We start from the raw sequence: 24001 nt of genomic DNA, 5'->3' as shown, positions 1-24001 counted from the left end.
ATGTCTGTCTCTTAACGCTTGGATTGTTATATTGTTACAAGCCTGGGGAACCCTTGTGATCAAGGACACAAGGACCACAAAATGCAAGAAGCATGACTTTCATGTTCAAGGTGCCGTAATGGTAACTGTCTTCATTAGTGTGGCTTATCGGTGCAGGTGAGGAGATAGGGTTGACAGGTGGGGTAATAGACACTCTAATGGGCTTTCTGCCACCAGTGGAGGGCGCTGGCTCGCTCCCCTCTTCGCTAAGTCGGGCCCAGACAGCTGTGGCATTGCCCTCTTCAGCCCAGTCTACCGGTCGACAGGTGGATTTGTTTTTGTGTGTGACTGACAGATGGGAGAATAAGTAAAGACAGCCCACTGAGGCTGAACCTATGAGGCCAAGAGAGAGAAGCAGACAAGTCCTAACTACTCTCAGCTGAGTGTATCTCATAGTGCACAGTAGTAGACACTCATAGTATAAACTGACTGTGCCTCCCTCATTCCTTAATGTGAAGCTAATTCACAGTGGCATGTGTATTATATTGGATCCCTATGGTAATCAAGGAAAAAATAAGGAAACCCTCCTCACCCTGAAATCCAACCACTAAAGTGAAAATATCCTTTTATTGGCAGAGTTTAAATATGAATAACTGGAGGATCAGTAGATTAGTTGGATCTCTTGAATGATTAACTTTTTTTTTTTAATTCACTATTTAAAAGGGGTGGGGGGGGTGCTATTTATTTCCGGAAACATTCCAGGCACTGCAGGAGACACAGTAACAAATGTCTGTCTTTTTCTTGCCTTTTTCTAAGCTAAAAAGAAGATGGGAGAGAGAGAGAGAGGACAGGGGAGGAGGGAGTGTCTGTCGCGCTCACCACTAAAGTGATCATTCTGTTGTTTGGGAGAAATTACCCTCATCAGTCATACAGAGATGCACAGCTGCCTAAGGGGATCCGGTAATGTTACTGCATAATAAACTGTGTTTGTGTGTGTGCACACGTGCACATGTTTAGCAAGAATGAAAGGACACAACAAAGAAATTCAAAAGGGCAGGGGGTAAAAGAAGACTGATTTAACCACAGAAAGGTTAAAAATGATGATAAAAGCTGCTTTCTAATCATCCCTCCCATTATGTGATGTTGATGCATCGTTTATTGCTTCTCAGATTAGCTTTAGGAACCTGTTTGCTTCTGGGAATGTGATGGATGTGGAAATGGAGATTCTAAGATTCTGAGTAAAAATGAAAGTTGTGTCAGATGCACAAAAGATGTTTCCACCCATGTAAAAAAACAAGAATTATAAAACTCTTGTGAGGCTAAATTGAACCATCAGAATAAAAGTGCTGTGTATCGACCCTTGAGAGTGGAGCCTTTTTCCTTGAAGTGGCTTCATTTAATGATGGGTGGAGGTGGTGCTCATGCTTGGTCACTCAAGTTTTAACACCTCCACATAGTTGGCCTCTGCCCCTCTAGCTCTCTAAGCACTTACTCTTCACTTTATCTGACCTTGGCTGGCATCTGTGACAGTCCTAGATTTCTCTCCTGCGCTCTGACTCTGCCGTCTTTGTCAACAACCACCCTCAGCTTTTTCTTCTGCACATCCAAATTTAAGTAAAGAAAATCCATTTATTCTCAAAGACTGACAAAAAGCAGCGGCTGTGTCTTGCTCATCTTCCTCCTCTCTGTATAATTCAGGTGTCTGAGATGGTTGCTGCTATAAATTATAGGGCCTTTTGTTGTTTGTTGCATCACTGCGGAGTCGAGTTGTAGAGCAGCTTGTTGTGCTGTTGTCAGGGCTACACATAAGTGCGGTGCCTCCCTGTGACAGCCGGTCTCTCACTTTACGTTAACCGCAAGTGTTTTCACGGTCATCAACCAATGGTGGCCTGGAGGCTGTCATTTCACTCTGTGTGAAGCTCGCCCGCAGCTTGGTTCTGCCCCACAAACTCACAGCCTGCACTGGTGAGAGGACAGAGGAACAAACACACAAGCACACACACGCACAAAAGGAAGAAGAAGAAGAAAAAAAAACAAAAGAAAACTATATGCTCAGCATAAGGCAGGCTGTTGAAGCAATTACAGAAACATGGCAGAACACGATGAAGCAAGCCCCACTATCAGAAGGGAAATAGAGTGAGCAGAGGAAAAATGATGACGCCATTAATAACAGAGAGGCTCTGAGGCTTGCAGGGAGGTGGGGTAGATGACCCCCTCTATGATTTCCCTGTGACAGCACTTTGAGCTGCAAATGGTTGTGTTTGTATTTCATATTTCTGGACATTGAAATGGGTATATATATATATATATATATATACGTGTGTGTGTTTGTGTGTGTGTGTGTATATTAAATTGAAAAATGTAATCTGTTGGAACCAAATCCTATTTCGCTACTCTTTTAGGTGTGTATAATTTGCACACAGTTTGATTAATAGCACTATTTTAATTGGCAGCAGCATTTCAAAATAACATTTGTTTGGTGCTTCGGTTTAGTCTGGCCTGAGGGTAAAAGTTAATGAACTTCTTAGAAAAAGTTTGATCAATTATATAGAGAATTAATTGGCCATGTTCTAATGAATGTAAAAAGATAATAAGTGCCTCGGAGAAAGTCTTCACAAATTTGGACGAGTTCAGTTTGGGATCATAAATTAACAACTTGCATATTTATAGACAAACCATTAGACATGAAACAGCAACAATGTTTTTTCAGTTTGTGGCCAACTAATATGATTTTTATAATGTCCAGTGGTGTTTATTCAAAAAGCAGGACAGTCAAATAATGACATAATGTTGATAAAGCCTTTAGCTTTTTCTGTGTTAGAAGAAATGACAAATAGTGACGAATGAAACTAACAATTATTGGACTTGAATAAATATTTGTTTTACAACAATATGTAAACATTGTCTCTTTGCATGGGCACAATCCTATGGATGTATTTTCAGTACATTTTAAAATTATGAGCTGATATCCAAATGGTGAACATATCCTTAAATAATTGGCAGATTGATTAATCAATCAAAAATAAACTAATTTGTAGCCAAAGCATCAACTTCCCAATGCAACAATTTTGATGAGTCAACAACCTACAGTTGTTCATTATGCAGTAATCTAGAGTCCTTTTCTTTAGGAGTGGCTTAATGGTAGCTATCTTTAGTGACTTGGAAAAAATGCCTGATGCCAGTGAGCCGGTAACTATCAGTAGGAGATCACTTTCTACTGAGGTAAAAAAAACGTTTTTAAAAAGTCGGATGGTATCATGTCCAGAGTGCATGTTGTTTTCAGATGCCAAACTATTTCTTGCAGGTACGGCTGGGCAATATGGCCTAAAACTGATATCCCAATATTTTTTTCCCCAATATTATTTTTATCCTGATACACGATAGACATCCCAATGTTTTTAAAATCTCCTCTAAAACACTGTTTAAATATTGAATTTAACATTATCATGCATAAAAAGACACCTGCAGGGTTTAAATAAGCTCTGCAAAATTTATCTTCATTGTGATTTTTCCCTTTCAACCTTTTTTTTTTTATTTTGAACCAGGGACCTGCTCTCAAACATTTATTAAAACTCAGTGCAACTCCCACCAACCCTAGATAATCACATTTATTTTATTTTCTATAATTATTCAATTAATATCTAATATATATTTCCATTCAATTGTTTTATATTTAAACATTATCTTATTATTTAGGTTATTTTAATTTTGCACAAAATCCCAACAGACATAATCTAAGGTTCCCTTTTCTCTAGAACAGGTTTATATTTAGTGTTTTTATTGTGAAAACCAAACAGCCTGGTTTTATCTTCACATGTAATTATGTCACGTTGCATACACAGGTGAGCTACACTCCCACCAGCAGACAGAGAGCGCACGTTGCAAGAAGTCGCATCAACAAACTAGCTTGCTAGCTAGCTAGCTGCATATTTCATGCTTTTTTCCTTTCTCAATTGAAACTTTCCTGCGCATGAAAGTTTTCTGGGTGGGCAGTGGAGTGAGCTGTCTGTCTGCTGTGAGTGAGAGAAGCTAAACTACAAAGAAAACCACTTGTAGACGCTTTAAACACTGCCGTGTCAGTTTGTACTCAATGTTAGCGATATAGACATTTTATATATTGTAAATGTAAAACATTTCAGAATACGTTGAGTATTTCCGATATTTTGTCCAGCCTTACTTGTAGGATATTAAAATCAACCATATTAAATGGTGACATAACATCAGAGTTATTTCTAGGTTTTACACACAGAGTAGTTTTCTTGTTTGATTGTGTGGCATTAATATTAATTGTCTAATTGTTTTAACTTTTTCGCTAAAAAAGTTGGCAAATTTGTTGCATTTCTTGGTGGGAAGAAGCTCTTTGAGGATTTCTAAGTTTTTCAATTGCAACAAACAGAGTTCGAGAATTGTTGTCATTCCTAATGATCATTTCTGATTAATGCAGCTGTCTGATCTTGCACAGCTCATTGTTAAAATTACATATTACTACAAAGATGTAGATTTTTATGTTATGTTATTGTTATTCTGTTTTACAATGTAGTTTCACTTTCAGACTCACTAAAAGGGAACAGCTTTAATGAGAAAGCAACTGTGTTATTGGACACGAGAATAGAGAGAAGAAAATGGATGTTAAATCTAAGATTGCTAGAATTCAAATGCTTTGTAATCATATCGTACTGTTTTTAACATTATAATTTATTTAAAAAAAAACAACTATTTTGATATATAAAGTGGATTTAATAATGTTCTTTGCAGCTCCATACCTTTTTGACTGACCTGTTTGGATAGTTATTTGGTCTTGACTGTTCTGATTGTTTGCTGGTGCCTTTTGGTTTGGGGGTTGTACAGGATTCTACATTTGCACCCAGCACTTTTAGTTTTGATTTCTTTCTATTAACTTCACATGCATAATGTGTTACATATTTGTGCATGTTCATGTGTGTGTGTGTGTGTCTTTTTATCAGAAAGAACATTTACAGTTTAGGCTAACATTTTGACTCTGTTTGATCAGTTTGTTGAGCCATTTAAAAGTTTCTCCTTCGGGTCCTAAAATAACACAACACTGGATAAGTGGCTTCTGTGTAACAAAATGAGACAAAATAGGTTGTGTCTATTGTTTCCCCCAGTCTCTCATAAACACCTTACTGTCACTGAGTGTCCAGATGGCCATGCTCCTCTGTATCCCACTGTTTATAGCTTTTAACTTCCTTGTGCACACATTTGCATCGGGTCACTGCTCTCTCTGACATGCTAGAGGAAGTAGCACAGATTCCACCCAGCATGCCTCCTTGGAAATAGTCTAGATGCAAATGTTTTTTCTCCCCCCCCCCCCCCCCTATTTTTAGGGAAAAAGTGGTTTGCTGGCAAACTTGTACCTAGAAGAGATACTATACAGATGTGTGTGGCTGTGGCTCTGTCTGTGTGGCTCCTTGGATATGTGACCTTTTTAATAGACTTGGTTAAGGTTTCTTTCCTGGTGACTGGCTGTTAGGAAACAGCAGTTCAGATCTGTTCAGAGGTCCACACCAGTTTTATTCTGTATTTAATTGCGTCGGAGAGCAATCATTCTCTGCCCTACAAATCCTTAGTAAAGCTGTGCTTTACAATAGAGCCATAATTGCAGGAGTTTAATTGCCTGCCAATGCTCTGCTCCCACTGCCTGCTTGCATTGAAGAGCCCAATAATTAGAAACAGGGAGAAATTACGTGGCAATTTTGTCTTGGCAATTATCATAATGCAAAAGAAGTGCCATTAGTATTGTTAGCCCCACAGTACATAATCCTTTGACACTGTCAAGTTCCTCCTTAGCTGCTGGGTACAACAACTCTTGATTTCCCTGTAGCCTTTGCACTCTCTCAGTCAGAACTTTAGTCATCAGCTATCCGGGCCAGTTGGTTCACTTTGAGTCAAACAAACAGACTGAATACATCCCATGCCCGCAGTGCTGGGAGGATTAGAAGTTACAGCATTAGCAGTGTGCTTCCTTTAAAGGTATATAAATTGGGTGTTAATCCTCTTCTGCCTTGTCAGCCATGAAATTGTGTTTGATTTAACGAAAAAAAAAAAAAAAAAAACTTGACAGGTATTGTATTTGTACCACCCTGGCATCACATTTCCTTTCACTGAATTTTCTCAAGAATATGTGCCCCTGTTTTTGAAAGTAATGTGACAAGGCAATATTACCGACATTATCTCTGGCTAGATCGTTTACAGCTCAGATAAATTATAATATCTGCAGAAAAGGTGTTTTTGTTTTATATGTTTGACTAAGCAATGTTTTTTTTTTCTTTTTTTTGCTCTTTAAATAAATAAGTTTGTAGTCAGTTGTTAAACCTTTGACACCTTTTTATAACCAGTTCTTAAGCCTTTAAGAAATTATGAATCATTGGAATTTACTAAATATAGTTAATGATATAATTACTCTTGAATGCTCTTGTTTCACTTTGTAAGGACAAAGCACACCTATTACAAATAGTTTGAGTTCACAGATTGGTTGCTCCGATGGGATACATGTAATTCAACTCAGTTGTCCAAAAATAAGTGTTGTGAAGTTACGTTCCATGAGACACATCTCATGTTGCTGTTTTAATTTTCTTTAAACACTTAAGGGAATATGCTCATTATGAACCAACAAACTTGTGCTTGATAATGGGTGGCAGCTCTGTTAACCCTTATTTTACAGTTTGGTTTTTCTCTCTGAAAATAATTTTAAAGCCAGTAATGTAAGTCAAGTGCAGCTGTCTTAGATTTATTTATATGGTGATTATGTATAATAATTATAATTAAATCAAAACACAGCCAAGGGGGAAATTACCTTGGCCTGTACTGTTACATAATGTGCATACCTTGTGAAAACAGGATATATCAGGAGTGAGTATACCTCTATATAGTATGACATACCGAATAAATGAAATGATTATTAGTTTTCAATGAATATAACTTAGGTTAAAACATTGGGAATTTGTTCTTATGCGGATATGAATAGTTTAGATTTACTATCTGGAATCCAAGCCCCCCAAAAGTAAGAGAATTTAACAAAAACTGGTACATTTTTCATCACTGAGATTCTATTTTTTCAATACTCTGCCTATTTTTGATGTCAGATTAATTCCTTCTCGGCGATGAGAAAACCAGTCTGAAGAGATGGTCTGCCATACTTCAGATGGTTTTTTGAGCTTCTCTTTGCTTGAGTGTAAAACTTCATATGTACTGTTAATATATCCACATCCTAACACCTTTTGCACTGATTTTCTTTTTTTTTTTCTTGTTTTTGTTTTAACTGATGTTCTACTTCAGGATTAATTTTGAAACAGTGTTGAAGTGATACTGCACCACTATTAGTTCACTTCTATTGTAAAATGGATCCTAGAACCGCTGATTTTCTCATGTTTATTATTACAGATGACATGCTACTAGTTCTAAGCACAGCATGGTGTTTTAAGTTAATTTCTGGACTGTAATGTTTAATTTGATGTTGTCTTGTTGGGGTCCATGCCTCCACTTTCCACAGCTTTCTTATAGGTGTCATGATAATATTTTATGCTGTTAATTTTGAAAATTTAGCTTTTGTTTGAAATAAGCTTTTCAATTCAATTCAATTATCTGTTTGTTTTGGGATTAGTTTTATGTACCTATGGGTTCATTGTCTTTTGTTTTGTAGTTCATTCCCCTTGTGCGTTGTATTTTGTTCTGCTTCCTGTTTATTAGTACACCTGGTTTGATTTGCTCATCCACTTCACCTGCTCCTCGTTAGTTATCCTCAATTTACACTACCGTTCAAAAGTTTGGGGTCCCTTTGCCATGGGATTCAATAGGGAAGTGACCCCAAACTTTTGAACGGTAGTGTACCCCTTGGCTTATTTCACTCTTTTTCAGATCATCTGGTTTGTCTGTGTATGTTCCCTTCATTAAACCTTGTTTCTCCACCCGTCTGCCTTTCCTCTTGTCCTGCATTTGGGTCCTCACATCCCAATCACCATGATAGAATGACTGAGAGGCAGCTAAAAGCTTCCTGACCAGTGTGGAACCAGACCCTGTGCCTCCAAAGCATCCTCCCACAAGGTCCACAAGGGGAGGGCCATGGCGCCGTAAGCTGAGCATGACATCTAGTGAACTGGTGGGACAGCTCCTTGGGCTGGACACAAAGCCAGAACTAGTAAAGAATATGGAGCAGTCACCTTTCCTGGTAACCAGACTGGCTTACTGAACACTTCCAACCAGACATCCTGGTTCTTGGGTTCCTATAGGCTTAGATGCGGCTGTCACCAAAGAGGTATGGTTCAGCGCCCCTCGTCTAGTTTCCAAGGGTCAACCTGAGCTTCCCACCAAAGCTCCCATAACTAGGGAGACGCTCTAGTAAGGGGTGGCAAAGTTAGGGTAAACTCCCCAACCTCAGTCTCCACCAGCTCCACAGCCCACATCCCCTGTATCATCAGCTCCACGGCCCATGTCTCCTGTGTCACTACCAGCTTCACGGCCCATGTCCAGCGCTTTAGTGTCCCATGCAGCGGCCAGGTCTTGTCCAGTGCTTCAGCATCCCATGCCATGTCCAGCTCTTTATTGGTCAACGCCGCTGACACCAAGCACGCCAGTGACACCATCTATCCCGGGACATCCATCCCGGGTAGGGATGTTACAATTACTGATTTTCTTGGTACGATTGTCAAAGAAATAATCATGATTTTACAATTTTTATCATGATTATTGTGTAAAATCACCTGAAAACTCCTTTTACGTCTGTTTTATTTATTTCTATCTTTTCATGTGAAAATTACCAACTTATATAAGAACAAAGTAAAGTAACTAAAAAGTCAGATTTTAGCTAAATCTCCTCTCCTGTGTAAAGAATGAATAAATCCTACATATAAACTCTGGATTTCTTTTAGATGGAAAAGGCTCCAGGACCTGTACCTAGATGTGAGAGGCTTCTTTTTGTAAACCATATTAAAAAAATTTTTTTGAACATTTCTTTTTAAGAAAATTTAGAAAAACAGGAAAAACATCTAGCTAGCATTGAAGGTGTCCTTCAGCAGAATAGCTGTCATTTGGGACATAATGCTACAATGTTGAAAATAAATAAGACCACACATTTGGAATGAAATACTGTTTCTTGTACATAGTATGACTCTTGCACAATGACAACTGAAAGTCATGGATCTCATGCCAAATGAATTATGTTTAAACAGTGAAACTCTCTGTCACAAAAATTTAGTTTCTTTTTTTCATCTGTATAATATAAAGTTCAGTGAACACATCACGTTGCACTGTAAGAGCAACCCAAGTTGTACTTAATTACAAAATAGCAAATGACATGATTCAATTTAATTCTGTTATGTTAGGTAAACATTAGCCCCATTTAACCTAACTAGTTTTTAACCAAACCAGTTTTCTTTCTCATCTTTAGGCTATAACATAACATCTTAATTTGTTTGTTTGGTGGGAAAAACTCTTCGTCTGCCATAGTGTCCCACTCAGGCAGCCTCTTCTGCAATCCAAAACAGAACCAAAACAAAGCAACACAAGCAGAAACATGCGGCAGTTGTGCTGATCCATTGAAATTGTTCCTAAATAATATTTTAAGTAACAATATTGAAAGATCTTTACGATTTATTAATCATAGCATTTAATACCGCAATTAAATGTAAAGCTGAATAATTGTGACATTCCTGAAGGTAAACTTGACCTATTAATCCTAAAATGGATTTTTGTACCAGACTTTAAACATGTTTATTTCTACTGTGAAGTTTGTCTTTTTAACATGGGAGTCAATGGAGATTTGCTCTGTTTTGGAGCCAGCCCCTAGTGGATAAGGGGTGAACTGCAATTTTTTGCACTTCCGCATAGGTTTTACATTTCACCGCCTGAGGTTGCCGCTTGATTAGAACGCAAGACACGCCAGAGACATCGGATGGTGTGGCTGGATATCTTAGTTTGTAGGGCGTCCATCACCCTTGTGGGAGACCAAAATTTGAATCCCTCAGGGGTGAATTGCTTTGGAGAAAAGTGTCTGCTAAATGATAGTACATGCCAGTAATTTAGTAATTTAGTTTAATTTATAAAATAAATATGTATAGATACATCTGAGAATGGTAGCAATTTATTTAGTGTTAAATATTTTTTTTCTAGTTGCTGGGTGCTCCAGCTGGGTGGGCGGGGCAGAGGGACACAATCACTGCTATTAACCAGGTGGACAAGGAGTTGTGGAAAATAAAGACCGTCTGGACAGAATTAGGACAACAATAAAAAAGCATTGTATAAGAATAAACAAATAAAAGGAAATCCACCTCTTGTGTGTTTCATTAGCGTTGCATCACTACTAGACCTCCAGCCTCCAGTCTGCCTCCCACTCTGCTGGGTCTCAGAATGAATGACTTTCTTTTACTGACTGGTACATGTTGGCAGCAAACTGTCCACCTTATTTAGCTGGATGTATTTTATAACATGTAAGTTTTGTTTCACAATAACGGAACATATTTTATTGATTGAGATTCTTATTAATATATCTCCCTTTTTCTTGAAAATCCTGTTTTTTTTCCCATGAAAAAACATGAATGAAGAAAAAGAACCAACACACTTTTGTCCAATCAAACCCATGCAACTTGGCAGAAAATTAGGATTTTGGGCAGGAAGCTGCTCCCAAAGCACAATGAGAAATATAATTTTATTTATTTATTTATTTTTTCTCTTTTTTTTTTCTTTTTTTTAAAAGAAATGTGGTTTTATTCTGGTAGAATATAATTATTTTAAGGTAATACAACAAAGGTAAGACTTATTTTTTGACTATGTTTTACAAATTCAAGGCATAAATTGGGAATCTGTGAGATGTGTGCTTTCAGTAGAGGTGTTGTTTTTACGTGTTCATGCTGTCGGGTGGACACAGGGAGCCATCATTTGTGTTCACGTTTTTTCAGACTTTGTGTACATAGTCTTTTAATTGTTAATTGTCTTAACTGTGTTTGGTGGTCATAGAAATGCTTTTATGAAGCCATTAATTATTAATTTAGATTCTGGACTTTCTGTGGATAACACATGTCTTTCGTTACATTACAGACCTGACGTTACGTCCCGTAAAACCAGATGTTAACCTCTTAACCCTCGGTAGCAGAGGGTGCAGGGCTCAAGAGGTTAAACTAAACATCTAAGATTGCAAAGTTAGAGAATTTATAGGCAAGAAATCAGGATAATGCACCACTTAATGTGCATGGATGGAACTTATTGTACTTATTGTGAAGATTTACTCTAACTTACAATCTACAAGCGCTGAGATTCTAATCCTGCTTTTGGTCTAATCACCTGATGGCTGATATTCATCAGATATATTGTTCCCTCTATGTTTAGAAGAAAGGCAGCTTCACACAGCTTTAAATTCATCCGACTGACTTTTTACCTCTTAGTTAGTAAACCCTGAAATTTTCTTCTGTCTTTGTCATAAATATTTGATTTTGTTACATTAATATTTAAGATTAAATTTACAAGAAATTTTTAAACTGTTACTGTGTAAAGAAAATACTGCCACTAAAAGTTGTGTGTTTACTGTTTTTAAGCCAGTAGTTACAGCATTTTCTTTATATAGCAGTACTTTTGAAGGATAAGGACATTTTGTGCATAAAAATGTGATTAATAATAAAAAAAAAAAAAAATTTGCCCAACACTACCTTATACATGTGTCCCATGTGTGTCTTATGTGGATGAGGTGCTGTCTCATAACTAGGGGTTAAAATGGAATTTGTTATATGTGGAAGATCTGTCACTTCATGGTTGCACTGGGCTGCGTCTTGTTTGTATGCATGTCTAGATGATGCATAACACTGGTCTATACACCAATCTGCGAAGCTGCATGGTGGTGTGGTAGCACTGGAGCGTCACATCAAGAAGGTTTGAGCTGGTCTGAGCTTTGCCAGGGGAGAGGTTCGAACAGTGGCCTTTCTGTGTGGAGTTTGCATGTTCTCCCTGTGTATGCGTGGGTTCTCTCCGGGTACTCCGGATTCCTCCCACTGTCCAAAGATATGCATGTAAGGTTAATTGGTCGCTCTAAATTCTCCCTAGGACTGAGTGTGAGCATGACTGGTTGTTTGTCTCTCTTTGCTATCACTGCGATGGACTAATAGATTGGCGACCAGTCCAGGGTATACCCAGGCTCTCACCTGTTAATTGCTGAAATAGGCTCCAGCTTCACCGCAACCCTTAATTAGATGAAGCAGTACAGAAAATGAAAGAATTAATATACTGCACATCAATCAGTCATTCTAGATCCAGTGGGTAGTACGTAAAGCTGATAGCTATAAAGTCTTACTGTGTGCTCTTGTGTATCCAACATAGTTAGAACAAATGTGCTGTAGTTACAAAAACATAAAATAATAATAGTATAGAAACATGAAAGGGTTTTAGTAGTCATATTAAGCAGCAATTAATTTATTATAATGCACACACTGGAAACATGATTTTTAAATTAGCAGCGCTTTCCATGACTTCTCAGAGTCCGACAAAATGTCATTCACCTCTTCCTCACAATCATGAAACCTTTTGAAAAGTCAACATATGTCAGCGATGTAACTCTTTGCTTATGTAATTAATGCTGGTAAAATTTCTTAATGCATTTAACGCATGCGCAGCATTCCTCATTTATGATGGCGAGACAGAGAGTTTTCTAAGCTGGCGAGCTTGCTCACTGTATGGATTGATTTGCGGGCATCACACCGGTGGAGGATGAGGATTTTTTTACACCCACACCCACATCCACCCTGGTGAGAGGGATCAACACCCTTTCCTGCATTTAAAAAAAAATCTTTTGATGTAGTTTGCACAAACGTTACTGTTCCAGCGGTCTCTGTAGCTGTCTCCTCCAGTCCTCCCTCCCTCTCCTGTAGTGAATAATGATAGCTGTCTGTAATCAGCTGATTGGCTTTTCAGTAGAGCACCGTCTGTCTTGTTGTGTTTGTTTGTCTTTCAGTTGAAAAGTAGGACACTAGCTGTTCATGGTTCACACTGATGTATATTTACCCAAAAGTATTGCTTTTGGACATGCTACCTAAAGTACAAAGTTATATCTATCAGTCTCATGTCAGTTAGTCTTTTTCAAGTGATGCGGGAGAATGAAACATGTTGACAACAGCAGCCTATTTCAGTTAAATATTGTTAGCTTTTATTTCAGATATAACTTTTCAATATTAATGAGGTTTGCAAGTGATACAGCTGTAAAAATCTGCTAGTCATCAGACAGCCATGCACACATCTATGAAGATAGATCAGGTTCTAGTGAGAGTTAAACAGAAAAAGAAAGAAAGGGATGTCTTCTCACATCATTGGTGCTGTGCAGATATTGGAGACACTGATCTGATCATTTACAGGCCATGAATGTCATGGGAGAAATTATGAACAGGTTCTGAGATACAAATCACACCAGAACCAGTCTCTGACAAAGTAGCTGACAGGTGGTAGAAAGGATTTGTACTTCATCTATCCAGGGGCAAGTCTAGAAAATTTTAATGGGGGGCCAGGCCAGGAAAAAGCTACGCAACATAACTTTATTTGTATAGCACAATTCAACAACAGGGAGATTCAAAGTGGTTCACAGAATAGAAAAAGCATAATTTAACATTAAAAACAAAAGAAGAGGGGAAAAAAAGAACAATTGATAAAATCAGTATTAAAACATGATCAAGTTTAAAAATTCAAGCTTAAAAACATGCAGATTTGGACTTCTAATTAAAATCTATTGAAATGCAGCAGAGAACAGGTGGATGTTTAACCTGGATTTCAATAAACTGAGTGTTTCAGCTGATCTGAGGCTTTCTGGGAGTTTGCTCCAGACATGTGGAGCATAGAAGCTGAATGCAGCTTCTCCATGTCTGGTTCTGACTCTGGGAACTGATAAGAGACCGGATCCAGATGACCTGATGGTTCTGGTAGGCTCCTAATGGGTCAAGAGGTCACTGATGTATTTTGGTCCTAAACCAGTCATAGCTTTATAGACCAACAACAGAACTTTACATTTTATTCTCTGACAGACCGGCAGCCAGTGTAAAGATCTCAGAGCTAGAATGATGTGGTCCACTTTCTTGGTCTTAGTAGACCTGTAAAACACTGTTACAATAATCAATCCAACTAACGATAAAAATGTGAACTAGTTTTTCTAGGTCCTGCTGAGATATGGGATCTTTTACTCTTGATATATTGGTAAGGTGATAATAGGTTGACTTTGTGATTCCCTTAATGTGTTTTTCAAAGTTTAGGTCTGAGTCTATCAATGCACCCAGATTTCCAGCCTGATTGGTGGTTTTTAGGTGTATAGACTGAATTAATAAGGCCAAATAAAACTTAGTTTTTGCACTGCTTACAAAACATGGACACATTTGGAAAAGTACCAATAGGCAAACTATCATGAATCATCAACAGAGATTTGAACCTACCTAAAAAAATAAATAAATAAATAAACAAGGAAAGGAAAAATATGCAAAGCATATCTTGTCCTAGGTTTGACCAGGTAATGATCAAGTAATGGTAATGGCCAATTGTGGGAATTGAAGATAGACCATAGTGTGTATGTCTCAAAATATTAGCATCTGACAGTATGAAGCCACTTGGGAACTTCTCATCCTGAACAGAATGATGAACACAAGCCTGTTGATTATAAATAAACTACTCAGGGGCTTGGCTGCTGGTGGGACCAGGGTTCAGGCCCCACCAGCTGGTTGTCTGGTGCAGGCCCTCTGCTTTGGGAAAGGGGGCACTTCTGGGCTCTTGGGGCCCTGCGCTCGGGCTGCCCTGGATGGTCGGTGCTCGGCGGGGTCGGCAGCAGCTGATATTGGCCACCATGGCCTGTGACCCATGACCGCAGGGGGCTCTGGCTGAGGCCTTCCTGTGCCACCCCCTGGGTGGGTCTGGGATCGTCTTCATGATGGGGTTGCTGCAGGGCCTGACTGGGACCCAAAGTCAGGCCGGGAGTCATACACTCACTCAGGCCACCCCAACACATAAACTGCATGCATATGCTCACACTTGTGCAAGTGTACATACACACATGGACTTAATAATCACCAAAGCTCATTATTCTAGACCAACATTCACATAAAACTACAAATCACAAGTCCAGTGTTTCTCTCTTCTCGTCAAAAGGTTCGATACAAAAGTCAAACTAGTACTCTTATATTAATGATGATCTTCTGTTGAGATAAATAACACCATTGTTTCAATTAGTCCGGAAATCATTTAGAAGCAAGTTTACCGTAGTACATTTAATACACCAACAGCAATATTCACTACTAAAAACATGAAGTGGTCAACAGCAAGTTCACCTGATGTGATTCAAATAACATCAGAAAATTAAAAAGTCTTCTCAACTTAGACAAGAGACTGTCCAACTTTAGGAGGGGTTCCCAAACTTTATCATGCAGCAGCCCACCTGTTTGGCTCAGCAGGACCCACCAAATATTTCATGAAGGAAAGCCATGTCATTACCATAGAAACAGAAACACATCCACACACACTCCATATGGAGTTTTAACTAAAACCTCAGACATCAACATTTACCCAACAAGCATAAAATGCTGCAGCCAAATTATTTACCAGATTTATCCAGATTAACCCACTGACACACTGATTAAATCCAAAGTTCCGTCATCAGCATTTAACCTGGACTAATGAAATGTTCTTCACTCTCACAGCTGTGCAGCTACTTGTGTGTTGGACAGGGACAGATGTGGACAGGGGCAGATGTGGACAATATATGTGGACAGACTGTTATAGCCAAGCTTCCAAAGTATTAAAATAGCCATCTATCAGTTTAATGCAACACAGTAATTAACTAATAATTTTATTTTATCCAGGTTATACCAGGAAACCCCAAATATGACTTATAAACGGTTAGCATATGAATTTGTAGTTATGTGTTTTGGCTGATGTGAGGTTTAATAATAAAACAACAAACCAGCTACATAAAAGGGCTCATGGAAAATCTTAACAACTGATCATCATGTTATCTTCAGATAAAAGTTTGCTCCCAAACAACAAGTGTTCCCCACCCCTGCATCTGTCATTTATCAAATGGTTAACTCACGTGACGTCGATGGGTCACTGGACACTATTGCTGGTGGAGGATCTGGAAATATCGGAAATTTTCCTCTATTTCCCGCCTCCTCTTCAAGCGCCTTCTGTTTTTTTTTTTTTTTTTATAAGTTCTCTTTCTGCTTTCCCTTTCCTCTTTTTCCAAGTCCATTAGTAGGCTACCAGCACCACATTCCTCTGTCTCTCTGCTGTTCCGTCTCCACGCGCTCTCGTGTTGATTAGTTCTCGTGTTGAAAATAAATTTGACTACTAATATTTTTAATCAATCGCCAATTGGTGAAGGTGAAAACTTAAACACGAATCATTTTATTGGTGGGCGGTTGCCAGTTTCTGCAGATCAATGTAGATCCCTGGACTACAAACTGAATATGATTGGTGAGGTCTGCCCAGCGTGCAGTGAGGGACTGCTGTGTTTTTGTTTTTACGGAAACATGGCTGAATAATGTGCCAGAGTCCGCCGTGCAATAACATGCTACCGAGCCGACAGAGCCCACGGGGGGAAATCCCGCAGCAGCGATGTATGTGTTTACATCAACAACGCTTGGAGTCAGGACTCTGTGGTGGTATGTAGACACTGTTCAGCCGTGGCACAGTTCATGTAGCGTCAAGGCCCCTCCTATTATCACATTAAAGAAGTCTTTCCCTTCATGTTCTCTCACCCATCCTATCTACAAGTTTTACGACCCCGAAAGACTCTCCTTTCCCAACAGATGGCCACATTGTTTATTTAAGCTGGATTCTCAGCTTACGCCCCCTCTTCAATTCAGAGGATATCTGATTTGTATTTGGACCTAAAAATACAGACTTCATTACTGTACCTTTAAAGAAGAGACCTTGAGAAACACTCTATGTTGATTAAACCCAGAACTAAGTGTCAACTATGCATGCACGCAGATGGCTAACAACCTGGTGATTAACGACACTTAGCCATCTTACCCCCTTTCAAATGTTCTTTCTCGCGGACGATTTACACATGTAAATCACCTGGGCTGGACGTCGCTCCCCTTTTCGGACGCAAGATAACATTCCTGCTACAGCTGGACTCTGTTAAGAAGTGTAAAGAAATAACCATTTTTCCTTGCAGGACTGTTTTAAATTAAATCCTTAAACTGCATTAAATCCACAAATGGTAATTTGAACGGAGTTTCCGGGAGGAAGGGTTACAAAGTTACAAAGAAATGGATTATTATCATGGAGCAACAACTCCTCCTAGTGGCCGTTTTCAGAGTTTGTATCTGTGGTCACAAAAGAAAACTTCTTAAGACTTTATCCAAACTTTTCCCCATAAATATCCATGACTAAAACTAATGATGTTTTTTTGTAAATATGAACTTTCTCTCCAGGCCCTGGATTTTCAAAGTATATCTTTTTTATCATCGAAATGGTATAAATGTGTGTTTATATTTCATGAATAATTAACTTCCTATAATAATCTAAGGTTGTGCTCACTTTCTACCAAGTTATTAATCTGTCTTTTATAAAATGTGTTTTATAATGCATTTTCTGGTTGAGTGGTATATGGGAAAAATAAGTTTGAAAACTTACACAGACAGCGTGATTAACGCCTATAGTCTTGGTATGTAAATAAATCTCAACCGCGCCAATATTTTACGCTGTGATTGGACTAACCGCGTAAAGCCCCTCTTAGCCAGTAAATATTATCAGAACTTAGAAGTTTCAAGTTAGTTCGAGTGAAGTAAAGAGAAGAGTAAGAAAGAAGGAACAAAACAGGTCTGTAAGAAGACATCCATGGATTAACAGTAGAACGTTCAACTTAGTTTTGTCTTTGTATTCGTTTATGTTTTTGATATTTTTGCTCAAAGCAACCCAAAACCGCTGCTACGCAACCAAGATCTAAACTTTTTATAGACAGCGCAAGATATACTCAAAATTAGCTGAATTTTTAATTACTTTTTCTGTTGGAAAGAACTTTGGAAAGCCAGTCCAAAGTTCAGTCTTCAGAGCCAATTTCAGCGGGAAGCGTTCTGATTAATAATGCTTGATTATGGACATATCCAATAAAAGGCTGTGGTTATGATTTCCAAGATTTCTGGAAGCACACCTTGTAATACCAGCAAATTGTCACTGTTGTACAAGTGGATAATTGAAGACCAAGAGGTTCGCTTGGACACTTAGTCAGACTGGTTCCGGGTGGGCTATCCCCTTCGCTGAGCAACAAGACAGACTTCAGGAAAACTCGCAACCTTGACGTCTTGCTGTACTCCGCAAGTAGGCCCTACCTTTGCGCCAAGTAAGACCGAACCGAACCTCCAACTGGTTAGCTGGTGTCTTTTTAAACTCTAAATTAAATTCCCCTTTCATTCCAAATTTCCTTCAGTTTATTTCTTTGATTTAAATTGATTATTCCCAAATTTCCCTACCAAATTCCTTCCTGTTTACTCTGCAATGTTCTAACCGAAATTAATTAAATTCTGCTCATTAGTTTAGTTAATTTTCCAATATTCCAATTTCATAAAGTCCAGATATTTTTTTCTTTATAATCTTTGGTTTGGTTTAATTTAATTTATTCTCCTGACTTTATTTTCCATTATTCTGCTTTATTTCCGCTGTCTTTTAAGCTGGTTTACCCTCCTGGCGCAACTGAAGGCCGGCAGAGTCTCTAAAGCGATATTGCTAATTTTCATAATTTCTGACATTTTTTGCTGCTTGCTGTTAATTGATTATTGGTGGTTAATAAATTGCTTGCATTATTGTAATCCGGCATTGTTTCTGTGGTTATACAGACGTTGAATTTGCTATTTCAGATATGAGACTTGATTGAATTAAAATCAATATTTTCTTTACTAAAATACCCACTCGCTGTTTTCTCTTCTGGGCTGTGAATTAAATAAACATATTTCTACAGAAGAGTGGTGCCCTATTTCGAGGAAGTTCAAGCCATAAAGTTTCATAAAGTAATATTAATGTCTAACATTAAGACTTCACTTTAATATTGTGGCATTACGCTACATTCATGATCATAAAGTGCTGTCCTTTCTACTTGCTGAAGGAACTTACAGTAATTCTGCTGACTGTGGTTTATATCCCCTCCACGCTATTTCTACGCTGATAGAAAGGATGCACTCTGTGAACTATTTCAAGCCATCTGTGTGCTCATCCAGATGCCTTTCTTATTCTTGATGGTGATTTTAATCAGGCAGACCTCCAACATCTACACCAGCTGATTTCCCACCTGACCCGAGGCGTCCGGAAAGCTAAACAGGACTATACAAAGAGGATAAGTGGACACTTTAAAGACAGCAGAGATACACAGAGCCTGTGGCATGGTATACAGTCAATCACAGAGTACAAACCCTCACCACAGGTTTATGACAGTAATATCCCACTACTGAACAACCTCAAAGGTCTTTGCCTAGTTTGAAGCACAAAACAGCACACGTCCACTGAAGACCCCACCCCCACCTCACGACCACGCTCTGTGTCTGTGTGCAGCCAATGTGAAGAGGACACTCTCCACCATCAACACCCACAAAGCTGCAGGTCCAGACAACATTCCTGGATGTGTGCTGAAGGACTGCATAGAGAAGCTCAAAGATGTCTTGTTTGGTTCAATGAACGTAATTTAGGCAAGGTGCAAAGCGGGGCAGAGTTGTATGATGGGGAGTGAAAGGTAAAAGGATTTCTCTTGCTGGACCTCAGACCTGCTGCCGATTAGGGAGGGAGTTTCACCAGGAGGGGGGGTTCTTCATTAAGGTCCAAAACAGCCAGAGGTCAACTCATCTGGTCAAGTAGAAGTATTTAAGTTCTTTTTCTATGGGCCAATGTTTATGGGATTGTCAGGCAGAGTGATTTGGTGGCAGAAAAAAACCCAAAAACACTTTGTGGGTAGGCCATCCTTAATACTTCTCCAAGCCAGGCTGTTGTTCCAGCATGCTTCAAAATCACCACCGTCATACCTGTGCCAAAGAAGCCTACTCCCACCTCCTTTAATGACCACCGCCCGTTGCACTCATCCCCTTCATAATGAAGTGCTTTGAACAACTAGTCATGTCTCACATCAAATCCACCCTCCCCTCCACCCTGGCACCATTCCAGTTTGCATACCAAGCTAACTGGTCAACCAAGGATGCAATCTGTGCTGCTCTCCACCCAGCTCTCAACCATCTGGACACTAAGGACTCATATGTATGAATGCTGTTAATAGATTTCAGTTCAGCATTCAGCACTATCATCCCTCACAGCTAGGACCCAACAACTCACTGTGAAACTGGTTGCTGGCCTTCCACGAGAGCCCACAAGAAGTACGCGTCAGCAATAACACTTCAAGCACCATTACACTGAATACAGGAGCCCCACAAAGATGTGTGTTTAGTCCCCTGTTTTTCACCCGGCTGACCCATGCCTGCACACCAACCACGTAGTGAAGTTTGCAGATACTACGACTGCGGTGGGTCTCATCTTAAACAATGATGACACAAACCACAGGAAGGAAGTTTGCCATCTGTTCATGTGGTGCAGCAATAACAATCTCCTTTTGAATGTGGATAAGACAAAGGCGGTTGTTCTGGACTTCAGGGGAGACAACACCAAACAACCCCCACTGACCATCAATGCTGCTGTGGAGAGAGTGTACAGCACCAAGTTTCTGGGGGTGCACATCAGTGAGGTCCTGCCCTGGACAGCCAGCTGCTCATAACTGGTAAAGAAAGCCCAGTGACGCCTCTACTTCCTCTGCAGACTGAAGATATCGAGAGCACCCCCTCCCCTCTCCCAACCCCTTTTGACAAAGCAAATTTGGTAGGCACAGCAGCTTGCAGACTTAAGTGCTCACATGGTCAATAACTAGTGAAACCTGGAGGAACAGCCTTCCTGAACTGAACTACAGTGGTCTTTTGTTATTGAACAGCTGTACTTCATACAATTTTACACAACAATCAATGATCAAGCATAAGAGTATCTTCATGTGCACCTACTGCCAGGCTCTGAATGTTGTGGGGCTGCCTTGGTTGATAGACCTCTGCAGCATTGTGTAGATATCGGGGACAGTGCCTGTGGACTTGCAGATTGGAAGTGATGATCTCCTTCTTCAAGAAAGGGGACAGGAGGTGTGTTCCAACTACAGGGCGATCATACTCCTCAGCCTCCTTGATACAGTCTATTCAGGTTGGCTTCATCAGGCCGTGATGTCCAACTCTTGCTGGAGCAATTCGCAACCAAGTGTGACCATGGCTCTCAGCCGGAAAAGGGTGGAGTGCATTCTCCCATGTCGGAATAACATTCTGCCCTAAGTGGTGGAGTTCAAGTATCTTGGGGTCTTGTTCATGAGTGAGGGAAGAATATACCAAAAAATAATGACTGCATCAGTCTGTCATGGAAAATAGAGAGCCTTAATTTGCTGGTTGATCTTCATTGCTACCCTGACCTATGGTCATGAGCTGTGTGGAGTGACCGAAGGAACAAGATTGCAAATACAAGTGATCAAAATTTGTTTTTTTCTGCAGGGTGGCTAGGCTCTCCCTATGCGAGGTGCTCAGTCATCTGGGAGGGTTTAGAAGTATTTGCTGTTTCTTTACATTGTGAACAGCCAGATGAGGTGGCACTAGGCATCTGGTCAGCCTCCTTGGGTAGGCTTTCCGGGTAAGTCTTACTGGGAGGAGGCCCGTGGCCTATTCTCATCATCCCTTTCTAGTGCAGAGTTTCAAAATATGCATGTAAACACAACTAGAAATGCAGATTAGACGGAGTGCATGACCTGTTTGTTTACTGAACTAACTGTGTTAGATGAGGCAGTTTAGTATCTGACTTTTTTTCTCTGTGTGGAAAACAAGCGGTGCTAATACACAGCTGAATAATGAAGGGAAAATGACTTTGAGAATCAGGAAGTCCTTCACCATTAATGTTGAACAACTCTCAGTGGCTCTCAAGCAATCAAGCAATGGGATTTACAAAAGATTTTAATTTGAATGCATTATCCAAACTCCTTACAGACCAAAAGGCAGGCAATTGCTTTGACAAAAGATATGCACTGATAAGTGTGAAGGTCAACAAGCTGCTACAGTTGAGATATCAGCAGCTGGTTTATACCACCAGTACCCAGCTGCAGTATAATGCAGTACATACTCAACATATACATACAGATTAGAAGGTGACCAGGTGGCATAAACACTATCAAACACTAAAACAGAGTGTACAATTAGCCCTTTTCACTCCTCATCAAAGTTTACGATCAATAAGAGGCTTCTGTTTCAACACACAGTTGAAACTCGCATAGCTTACGATTTACAAATGCCATGAAGGGGAACAGCTAATGAGGCCCTATGTGGAGAATAAAAGGGGGGATTAATGAACAACACAGATTGAAGACACTAGGCAGCCGTCACCCAAACTCTTAACAGTGTATGCATATAGTAGGTGAGAATATTCTGAAGCTTTCACTCATTGCCACAGTATTGAATGGTCTGTGCTGCGCATGGAGGAGCATTCTGCTGATGGAATCAAAACCCCTTTCACAGATTCAAATGAGGTGCACTCAGCTGTGATTGGTATTGGAAAAGCATTTGTCGGAACAGAGGCTCACAGAAGGCTTCTTAAATACAAGGCAATCACAGTGTCTAACGCAGAGACGAGGAGAGAGGTGTGCCTGGACTGCAGAGTGGAAAACAGGACAAAGGATTATGATGGTAATAAGCAGTAAACCAAAACAAAGTCATCCCCTGATCCCTCATTCTCTCTCTCCCTCTGTTTCTGTCTCTCTGTATCTCTCTCAACCCTAAATCCTCTAACACGCTCTCTCAGTCCTTCCCTCCCTCTCTCTGCATCACACTCACCACATATTGACAGGGCCCATTTTTTCACTGTGCCTGAGCTACAATTTAAAACTCATTTCTCATTATTTGCGGTGAATCCTTACACATACAATTTCTAATCTGTCGAGGCCATGATGGCTGCTGGCAGAGGCAGAGGCTCTTTATGCAGATGCCCGACCGTACACCTATACGCAATGTCAACTCTTGCACACACGGCTGGCCTTATTTTATTACAGGCGTCAGCAAATCTGCATGCTGTCAACTGTGAACCTTTGTACTAATGTCTTTTTCCCCTCGCTTTAGCTGATCTTGTGGTGTACAGACTGCAGGCATTTTTACATTCCAGTGATAATGTGCAAGTGCAGATCAGAAAGTATTTCTAGTTCACAAGCTTCAAGAGATATCCTCATGTGACAGACCTGAGATGCAGAATCTGGGGACATAAAAGATAAGACGGAGGAGGATGAGCTTGGCTGGTAGAGGTGGGAGACAGTTTACAAACCTCTAATTTGGCCTCTTTAATGGAAGGTTGTCAGGGCTACACTATGTCCCAAAGTAGCTCCCCTCCTACTTTTCCACACGTTTGGCAAACACTGAAATGTGTGTCTTTGTGTGACTGTGTGTGTGCATGAGGAGACGGGAAAAGGGACAGAAGAAGCCATTATTATGCCTGCAACAACAGTGGTTGGCAGCAGAGAAAAGAGAAGAAAAGAAGAGAGAAGATTGTGTCTGGAATTGTCCAAGTGTGGCAGTAGTGGTCCTCAGTCACTTTATCAGTGCCACAGCAGAGCGTTTTCCTCACATCTAGCTACCCAGCGACTACTTCTCCGCCCTCTCAGAGCTGGAAAAACACTTGGTCTCTCACCATGGATGGTTCAACACAATCGGCAACCCCCCGCTCCACACCTACCCTGCTTACACTATCTCTTCACTCAACATCGCTCTTTGTCTAAATGCCACCCCTACCCCACCTTCCATCCCTCAATCCCATCATATTTGTAGAAGTGCAGAGTACTGAAAAATTGTCACACTTCACCTCCTCTGCACATTTTATTTCTAACCGTTCACTTAACATCAAAGTTGAGTGTAAACACCAAACCATGTCTAGTTACTTAAAGGATTTCTAAGAGAGGGGTTTAGGTTTGCACACACACACACACTGTGTATTATCTGAAATGCAGTTTAATTTTTTG

Source organism: Melanotaenia boesemani, chromosome 1 (genome assembly GCF_017639745.1).
Source record: "Melanotaenia boesemani isolate fMelBoe1 chromosome 1, fMelBoe1.pri, whole genome shotgun sequence".
NCBI lineage: Eukaryota > Metazoa > Chordata > Actinopteri > Atheriniformes > Melanotaeniidae > Melanotaenia > Melanotaenia boesemani.
Note: the sequence above shows the minus strand (reverse complement) of the source record.